The sequence below is a fragment of the Rattus rattus genome, chromosome 2, assembly GCF_011064425.1.
Source record: "Rattus rattus isolate New Zealand chromosome 2, Rrattus_CSIRO_v1, whole genome shotgun sequence".
Lineage (NCBI taxonomy): Eukaryota > Metazoa > Chordata > Mammalia > Rodentia > Muridae > Rattus > Rattus rattus.
In genome coordinates this window covers 124,566,517-124,576,419 of record NC_046155.1, presented here as the reverse complement: position 1 = coordinate 124,576,419, position 9,903 = coordinate 124,566,517, and the positions used below count along the sequence as shown (strand labels likewise).

The 9,903-nt window shown below is 40.0% G+C and overlaps 1 pseudogene across 1 annotated transcript; it reads left to right on the top strand.

The window, feature by feature from the left end:
- Positions 1–2,336: 2,336 nt before the first annotated feature.
- LOC116891961 lies at positions 2,337–4,419 on the top strand (annotated as a pseudogene). The gene has a single exon (XR_004386878.1). The product of XR_004386878.1 is annotated as a heat shock cognate 71 kDa protein-like (transcript).
- The last annotated feature ends 5,484 nt before the right edge of the window (positions 4,420–9,903 follow it).

Here is a 9,903-nt window from a genome sequence, read left to right as displayed (position 1 = left end):
GGTACCACTAGCATTTCTTAGCTAATAATCAAGTGATCACAGTATATAAAGGGTGTTTTGTGCATTAACTGTGAAGGGGTGTGGAGGAATTAGGAAAGATGGGTTATCAATATTCAAAATGAATGGAAACAGATTTTCATCTCATTTCCTCAAATCTATTTTTTTCTTTTTTGCTACATGAAGCAGGGAAGACAGAATCGTGATTGATTTTTTTTCCTTTAATGGTATATAATTGACAAAACTCCATGTATTTATTGTGCACAATGTGATGTCTTAATGTCTGTATTCACTGTGAAGCTATTAACCCAATCAAACTAATTAACATATCCAACAGCTCAGATGGTTATTTTTTTCTGCTGAGAACATTCAAGACCCACCCTATACAGGACTTTCGAGAATACAGTGCATTATTATTGCTACAGGCACCCGTGCTGATGCAGCTCTCATTGTATACTCTGTTTCTGTGTGTGGCTTTTTGAGAGAACATACATTGTATCAGGCAGTACTGTCCACTTGTGTCTCACTCATTTTCACTCTACTTGCTCTCCAGTTTGTTTATGTTGTCTTAAATGACAGGATTACCTCCTTTACCAAGGCTGAATGTTGTCACAGTGTATATATGTATTATATGCATTGCAGTTTCTTTAGTATTCCTTCCATGTCTTGGCTTGAATATTGTGAAAAAATCAAACATCTTTCAGATGAACTGATTTCATTATATATATATATATATACACACACATATATGTATAAATATATAATGTTCACTATGTACACACACACACGCATTTCTCTATTTGATAATAGTCTACAAGGTATGAGGTAATATTTCACTGTGGTTTTAATTTGAAATTTTTAGATGATTAGCAATGTTGAATAATTTTTTAAACATATATTTTGGCCTATTTTATGTTCTCTTTTGATTACTATTTATATTATTGAATTATTAAAAATTTGTCTGTTTTGTCATAATATTGATTTTCTTGAATTTCTTAAAAATATCTAATATTGACCCATTAATGGATGTATAGCATATAAATGTGTTCTTATATTGGATGTTTTTCCCTTTTGTTAAACATTCCTTTGCATTGCAGAAGCTTTTTAGATTGGTATAATGTGTTTTTGCTTTCAATGTCTGTGTTTCAGAGTCATAGCCCCACAACCCACAGTTCAAATTGATGCCTGGAAGCCTTTTTTATATATATGCACTTCTAATATTTCTGGTCTAATCCTTTCTGTGTTTGTGATCAAAGATCCGGGTTCTGTTCTTGTCCTTTTTAAGTGGATAGCCAGTTTAGCGAATACTTCACTGATGGAATTGTCTTTCCCCCATTGTAATGCTCTTGGTATTAATATTGAAAATCCAGAGAGCAAGAGGTTCTGTACAGAGCCCAACTCCAGTAACAGTATCATTTTAGAATCATTGCCATAGATTGGGAATGAATCAACCTATCGTTTTTTGTCACTAAGTGCCTGGCACACAATTCTGGCAGCTTTAGAAAGCCTTATAGATCACTGAAATGTTTGTATAGAAAGAACAAGTGCAGAGTTGCTGAGCTTTGCTGATTACAATACCTGGCTAAGGCTTAAAATCTCTGTGCTCTTATGAGCTTAGGGTAGAGTGTCCTCTTCAATACATGTGACTGGCTAGTCAATTGATAGTTTCATTCATTGATTAATTTATTCAATAAGTGTACACTGATTTCTTTCTGTACTCCAGCTACTGTGGGAGGAAAATGTCTTCCTTGACATTAAACAATTGTTTTAAGTTGAACATTTCCTAACATTAAGCAATTTTACAGCTAATTAAGAGACCCATTATTACTGTGATTTGTTAAATTTTATTTTATCTGATTATAAATATTCTAATTGGAAAAAATGCTAATTGAGAACATTTAGGAAATATAGATTGGCAAAAATAATAAAATAAAAATAATTCACTATTCTGACACCAAAATTTAATCACAGATAATATTTTAATGGATTTTTCCACCATTTTATAAATAGCTATGTTTATAAAAAGGTGAATAATGTATAATCTTGAACATTTTATTGTTCACACATCATATAAAATACCATTACAATTACTTTGCTAGTCTTTTTTAATGAACACTAGTCTGACTTTGCAGCATTTAGGTTTCAGCCAATTCTCTTAATATGAAGATGTTCTTTCTTGATATTCGGAGCAACATATCAGAGAATGGGAAAAATCAGGGCAGAGAAGTTTGAATGTAAGGTCTGTAGCCAGAACAGATACATTCAAGGTAGCAATGAGATGACAGAGGACAAGTTTTAGTTAGGTATTAGAAAGAGATCTATCGCTCATTGAACGTGGAGCCAGCTCTTGGGGGTCTCTGTGTGGTCTCGTCATCAGCACAGCCGGGCCTACACGCAAGCAACCATGTCTAAGGGACCTGCAGTTGGCATTGATCTTGGCACCACCTACTCCTGTGTGGGTGTCTTCCAGCATGGAAAGGTGGAAATAATTGCCAATGACCAGGGTAACCGCACCGCCGAGCTATGTTGCTTTCACCGACACAGAACGATTAATTGGGGGTGCGGCCAAGAATCAGGTTGCAATGAACCCCACCAACACAGTTTTTGATGCCAAACGTCTGATCGGACGTAGGTTCGATGATGCTGTTGTTCAGTCTGACATGAAGCACTGGCCCTTCATGGTGGTGAATGATGCAGGCAGGCCCAAGGTCCAAGTAGAATACAAAGGGGAGACAAAAAGTTTCTATCCTGAGGAAGTGTCTTCAATGGTTCTGACAAAAATGAAGGAAATTGCAGAAGCTTACCTTGGAAAGACTGTTACCAATGCCGTGGTCACGGTGCCAGCTTACTTCAACGACTCTCAGCGACAGGCAACAAAAGATGCTGGAACTATTGCTGGCCTGAACGCATTTTCTAATTATCAATGAGCCAACTGTGCTGCTATTGCCTATGGCTTAGATAAGAAGGTCGGGGCTGAAAGGAATGTGCTGATTTTTGACTTGGGAGGTGGCACTTTTGATGTGTCAATCCTCACTATTGAGGATGGAATTTTTGAAGTCAAATCAACAGCTGGAGACACCCACTTGGGTGGAGAAGACTTTGACAACCGAATGGTCAACCATTTCATTGCTGAGTTTAAGCGAAAGCACAAGAAGGACATCAGTGAGAACAAGAGAGCTGTCAGGCGTCTCCGCACTGCCTGTGAGCGGGCCAAGCGCACCCTCTCCTCCAGCACCCAGGCCAGTATTGAGATTGATTCTCTCTATGAGGGAATTGACTTCTACACCTCCATTACCCGTGCTCGATTTGAAGAGTTGAATGCTGACCTGTTCCGTGGCACACTGGACCCTGTAGAGAAGGCCCTTCGAGATGCCAAACTAGACAAGTCACAGATCCATGATATTGTCCTGGTGGGTGGTTCTACCAGAATCCCCAAGATCCAGAAACTTCTGCAAGACTTCTTCAATGGAAAAGAGCTGAATAAGAGCATTAACCCCGATGAAGCTGTTGCCTATGGTGCAGCTGTCCAGGCAGCCATTCTATCTGGAGACAAGTCTGAGAAAGTTCAGGATTTGCTGCTCTTGGATGTCACTCCTCTTTCCCTTGGTGTTGAAACTGCTGGTGGAGTCATGACTGTCCTCATCAAGCGCAATACCACCATTCCCACCAAGCAGACCCAGACTTTCACCACCTACTCTGACAATCAGCCAGGTGTACTCATCCAGGTGTATGAAGGTGAAAGGGCCATGACCAAGGACAACAACCTGCTTGGGAAGTTTGAGCTCACAGGCATACCTCCAGCACCCCGTGGAGTTCCTCAGATTGAGGTTACTTTTGACATTGATGCCAATGGCATCCTCAATGTTTCTGCTGTAGATAAGAGCACAGGAAAGGAGAACAAGATCACCATCACCAATGACAAGGGCCGCTTGAGTAAGGAGGATATCGAGCGCATGGTCCAAGAAGCTGAGAAGTACAAAGCTGAGGATGAGAAGCAGAGAGATAAGTTTTCCTCTAAGAACTCGCTGGAGTCTTATGCTTTCAACATGAAAGCAACTGTTGAGGATGAGAAACTTCAAGGCAAGATCAATGAGGAGGACAAACAGAAGATTCTTGACAAGTGCAATGAAATCATCAGCTGGCTGGATAAGAACCAGACTGCAGAGAAGGAAGAATTTGAGCATCAGCAGAAAGAACTGGAGAAGGTCTGCAGCCCTATCATCACCAAGCTGTACCAGAGTGCTGGTGGCATGCCTGGAGGAATGCCTGGTGGCTTCCCTGGTGGAGGAGCTCCTCCATCTGGTGGTGCTTCTTCAGGCCCCACCATTGAAGAGGTCGATTAAGTCAAAGTAGAGGGTATAGCATTGTTCCACAGGGACCCAAAACAAGTAACATGGAATAATAAAGCTATTTAAATTGGCACCATAAAAAAAAGAAAGAGATCTATCTATGTATTTATCTATTTATCTATCTATCTATCTATCTATCTATCTATCTATCTATCTATCTATCTTCTATCTATCATCTATGTATCTCCCTATCAATCAAGTTACCTATTTTCTATCATCCATGAGTAGATCATATATCTCTAATATATTAGCTTTGATTTTTGATAAAAATTAAAGTTAAAAATATGTACAGAAAACATAAGGAAAAAGTGCTTGTAGATTTTTCTGTGAGTTGAACATTGTTAAAGTTTAAGTTTCTAAACTTCCATTCTTTTGTAAGTATATAATATGTATATTGTTTATCTGGTATTTTTAAAAGATCACATAGTATAGCTTAGTTAATTTGTATTTTTCCCTCATACCAAAACTATTCTCATGAGCCATCATTTTTAATGTGTAGTAAGAATTTTGTCACGGAAATAAAAAAAAAAACAATTTATTTGGTCTTATGAATTTTCCAAATTGTGGTGTTCACATTTGTGACATGACCATGCTGTGGTTTGGGTCTTAGTGAAAAAAGATACCTCACTCTGGGAAATGGACACTACTGTGGCCAACATTTGCCTGTCCTGTGGGCATCCTCAACATCTTTTCCCATATGGGAATTTGGAGTCAAGACTTTGCTTAGTTTCTTTTCTTAATGCTGGAGTGCCCTGCCCTGGGTGAGTGCAGTACATTTCATCGGGCTTGTTATGTGTTGTTAGACTGTAGGTAAGAAATCATACGACAATTGGGGTTGACACTAACTGAGATTTTGGGTGATCTTGGCACTGAAAGGAAAACAATGGGATAACTGTTACATAGCAGAGAGAATGGAAGGTTTGATTCACTAAGTACCTTTTTGATTAGACTTATATATCTATTATATTACCAGCATTCAAAATGCTTTACCTTTTGAATCCCCACACTAGGGTTCAGGATTCTAGTTGTCTTTATCAGGCTAATAGAGATTTATGGTGAGGATCTTATTAAGAGAACTTGCGCCAGAAATGATTCAATTCTACTGTAATTTGGAAGAACTTGTTAAACACTGAATATATGATCTTTGGTACTATATAAAGATGAACATGATGATATTCTTTTAAAAATTCCATAGTAGTAGAAAGAAATAAAACTTACACATACACATGAATAAACTCACATAAGAGAGGGAATAGTCTGGGATATCGTCTCTTGTAGATTAAAGGAGAGAGGAGGAAAAGACAGTACTGTCTTGAAAGATACAAGACAGAGAGAAGCTTGAAAGACTACATGGGATTTTAATAGCTGGAGGTCAAAAGGCTAAGGGAATAACATTGGGGAAAGGGTATAAGGTCCAAAAGGTTCTTATATTTGTTAAATGTACCCAGTATAGTCTGACTGATAACTAGGATAGCTGTGAATGACTTTGTCCACCCTTTTAAGGGCTTTGAAGCTTGCTCTAATGCAAAGTCCTACGAGGGCCTTCCTGACTTACTTTTCTGCTATTTAATGCTGGTGACTATTTTTCACAGGTGGGAATTTTCAATCAGAAAAGAGGGTCCATGATGAAAGAGGAAGAAGAAAAAGGGCATAAAACAAGGAGTAAATAACTGGAAGAGCTTGAAGGGCTTGAGACCCCATATGTACAACAATACCAAGCAACCAGAGCTTCCAGGGACTAAGGCACTACCTAAAAGACTATACATGGACTGACCCTGGACTCTGACCTCATAGGTAGCAATGAATATCCTAGTAAGAGCACCAGTGGAAGGGGAAGCCCTGGGTCCTGCTAAGACTGAACCCCCAGTGAACTAGACTGTTGTTGGGAGAGGGCGGCAATGGGGGAGGTGGGGAGGAACACCCCATAAGGAAGGGGGGGGGAGGGAAGGGGATGTTTGCCCGGAAACCGGGAAAGGGAATAACACTCGAAATGTAAATAAGAAATATTCAAGTTAATAAAAAAAAAAGAAAAAAAATAATATCTAGGAGACTAAATCTGTACCGAAGGTTAGATAAAGAGTTAGAAAGCAATAGTCAAAAATTGGTCACTCTGAATTGGTTCTTTGATACCTTTAGATGACTTCTTTGTAGATTTCACAAAGTGGAAACCTCCATTCATCAAATACTTTATTATTATTATTATTATTATTATTATTATTATTATTATTATTATTATATACTTCCTTGGCTTTTCATTTAATGCATAACTGTTCCCTAGCTTTCATTGAAGATGTAGCTAGGTAACTCAGATGATAGTATACGGTGAGTCAGGAAGTCAAAGCATATTGAGGTCATGTGTCTTGCTCCAAGTCACATAGTTTTTTGTTATATATCTGGCGATAAAATTTACATCAGTAATTCCCAGATCTGAATTTCTAGACCACCTGGATTCAGACAGCCTAGTTCTCATAATAACTTTATCTTCTGAGCCTTAAGGCATATTTGATTTGGTTTCACATAAGCAATAAATGGCCAAGAGAATTGCATGCCTGTACCTTATATTTTGCATGTTCTACAAACCTATCATCTTAAACCAGGATAGAATGCCAGGGGTCATCTGGTTCATTGGTCACTCTAGTTGAAATTCCCATTTGGCATGTCTGAAAAATAGTCTTTGTTTTAAGACTTTACTGAATGATATATTTTATACAGCTGAGATGTTGAATCAAGAAAGAAAGTCATCTTTGCCTCTAGGCACGTTCAATACTGATGGGGAAAAAGCAATGCACAGGTGCATTTAGAGTAAATCCACCCCATGCTATGTTGTTTGTAGCCATGGCCATTCTTCTCAGTCTAGCATCTCTCATGCTAAGGAGAGAGAATTGATACATTCTGACCCATCACTACATTGAGTTAACCTACTTTGGCAATCTGTTTATAATCCATTTCAGCTCCTTAGAGGAAAGAGGCAATACGAATATAAAATAATAACAGGGCTAACCTTCAAGCACTTTCTGAATGCCCAGGTGTAGCATGAGGCTTAATGAATTTGTGTTAGTGAAATATTCTGAGATCCCAGTTGAAGGGAGCTAGAGAGTGCAAATGGTTATTAATTATTATTATTATCGACTCCTACTCAGAGTCACGAAGATTGATGTCTTCTGCCCTGCATTATCCCCAGGAGTATACCTGCAGGTGCCAGTCCAATGTGCAATAAATATCCAATCCCTCAGAAGGATTAACTCTACATTATTTTTTAAAAACTGCTAACATTCCATAATCTATTCAGAATGAATTCTTTTCTCCTTCTATTTTACATGGTGACTTTTGATCTCTAAACTAAAAGAAAAATGCTCTAAAACCCTGCCTAAACTCTGTTTTTAAATATTGGAAAGCAATGTCAAGAAACTTTGCTTTGGTTTGTGTCACCATGTAGAATAAGCCGAGGGAAGGAAGAAGAGCGTTTCTGTTCCCAGTGGTTGTTGCTGGCATACTTTACCTATGTTGTGTCTGTGGGCATGGATTTAGCTATGATCTATGACACCCACAGTAGCTCTATAGAGTTAAGAAAAAAAAATCATGAGGTGGTCATGGTGATATAGTCTAGTAATTATAGTTTTGAAGGAAGACAGGAAGATTACTGTGATTTTACTTTATTTTTTTATTAATCATTAGCTCTCCACCAGCCCCCCAGTCCTTATCTGCCCTCCCTCCTACTTTTTGTTTGCATGAGTGTGCTCCGCCAACTTCAAACATTCTTCTGTCCCACTGTTTCAGCATTCCCCAATACTGGGGTATCAAGCTAACCTGGGACAAAGGGCCTACCCTCCTGTTGTGGTCAGGCAAGGCAATCCTCTGCTCCCTATGTATCTGGAGACATGGATCCCTCCTTGTACGTTCCTTGGTTGGCATTGGCAGTCTAGTCTGTAGGAGCATTAGGTGGTCCAGCCAGCTGATGTTCTTCCTGCGGGGTTGCAATCCCCTCAGCTCCTCCAGTCCTTCTGTCAGCTCCCCCACCAAGGTCCCTGAGCTCAGTCTGGTGGTTAGCTCTGAGCAATAGAGGAAACTTTTATACCACATTGCTTTGCTGTTTCTTTTCTTTTTCTTTTCTTTCTCCTATCTATCTATCTATCTATCTATCTATCTATCTATCTATCTATCTATCTATCTATCTATCTAACACTACACATTTCATTCTCCTCTCAGTCCAACCCCCTAGGTACATTCCATACCTCCTCCTGGCACACTCTGAAAGTTCCCCATCTCCACAAGGATCTCCCCACCCACTCATCCCACCAGACCTCTAAACTTACTGGGACCTCCAGTCCCTTGAGGGTTAGATGCATCTTCTCTGACTGAACCCAAACCTGGAAGTCCTCTGCTGTATATGTGTTTGAGGCCTCATCTCAGCTGATGTATGCTGCCTAGTTGGTGATTCAATGTCTAAGAGATCTCAGGAATCCAAGTTAATTGAGACTATAGGGTTGCCCTCCTCCTCAGCTTCCTCCAGCTTTCCCCTAATTCAACCAGAGGGGTCAGCAGCTTCTGTTCATATGTTGGGTGCACATATCTGCATGTGACCCTTTCAGCTGCTTGTTGGGTCTCTTGGAGAGCAGTCATGGTAGGCCCCTTTTATGTGAATGCCCCATAGCTTCAGTAATGGTGTCAGGTCTTGGGGCCTCTCATTGAGCTGGAACCCACTTTGGGCCTGTTACAGGACCTTCTTTTCCTTGGGATCTTCTCCATGTTCATCCCTGCATTTCTTTCAGATAGGAAGTATGATGGGCCAGCACTTTGACTGTGGGATAGCCATCCCATCCCTCACTTGATGCCCTGTCTTTCTGCTGGAGGTGGATTCAATAAGTTCCACATCACCACTGTAGGTCATTTCATCTAGGGTCCCCACTTTGAGTCTCTCACTTCCGAGGTCTCTGGCTCATTCTCAAGGGTCTTCCCAACCTCCTTCCTCCCGAGATCACTTGTTTCCATTCTTCAGGCTGGGCCTCAGGACTTCAGTGTTTTTCTCCCACCGAATGCCAGATCATGTTCCTCTCTCCCCCAATCCCAATCCACTTTTGCTCCCCTGTCTCTCCCTCCTTCCCACATGTGGTTGATTTCTTCTCCCTCCCAAGTGGAACTGAGGTGTCCTGACTTGGGCCCTTCAATTTGTTGACCTTTGTGAATTCTGTGGACTGTATCTTGGATATTCTGTACTTTTTTTTTTTTTTGCCAATATCCACTTATTCGTGAGAACCTACCATGCGTTTCCTTTGAGGTCTGAGTTCTGTTGACCATTTTATTTTATATAATTTGCACTGTTCCATCGAAAGCCTCATCAGAAGCCACAGTACCTTCTCTCTGTTTTGGGATTGTAATTTGTCCCAAGGAAGGAGGGGCGAAGAGTTGATGACTGTTTAATTCTGCCCAATCACTGCCTGTTGTCCCTGGCTCAGGAACACAATGGGAAGAACTGGGCAGATGGAATGGTTCAAGTGCATCCCCACAGTGATTACAGAAAAGTCTCACTGGCTTCTGTGATATAAACATGCAGCAGTTA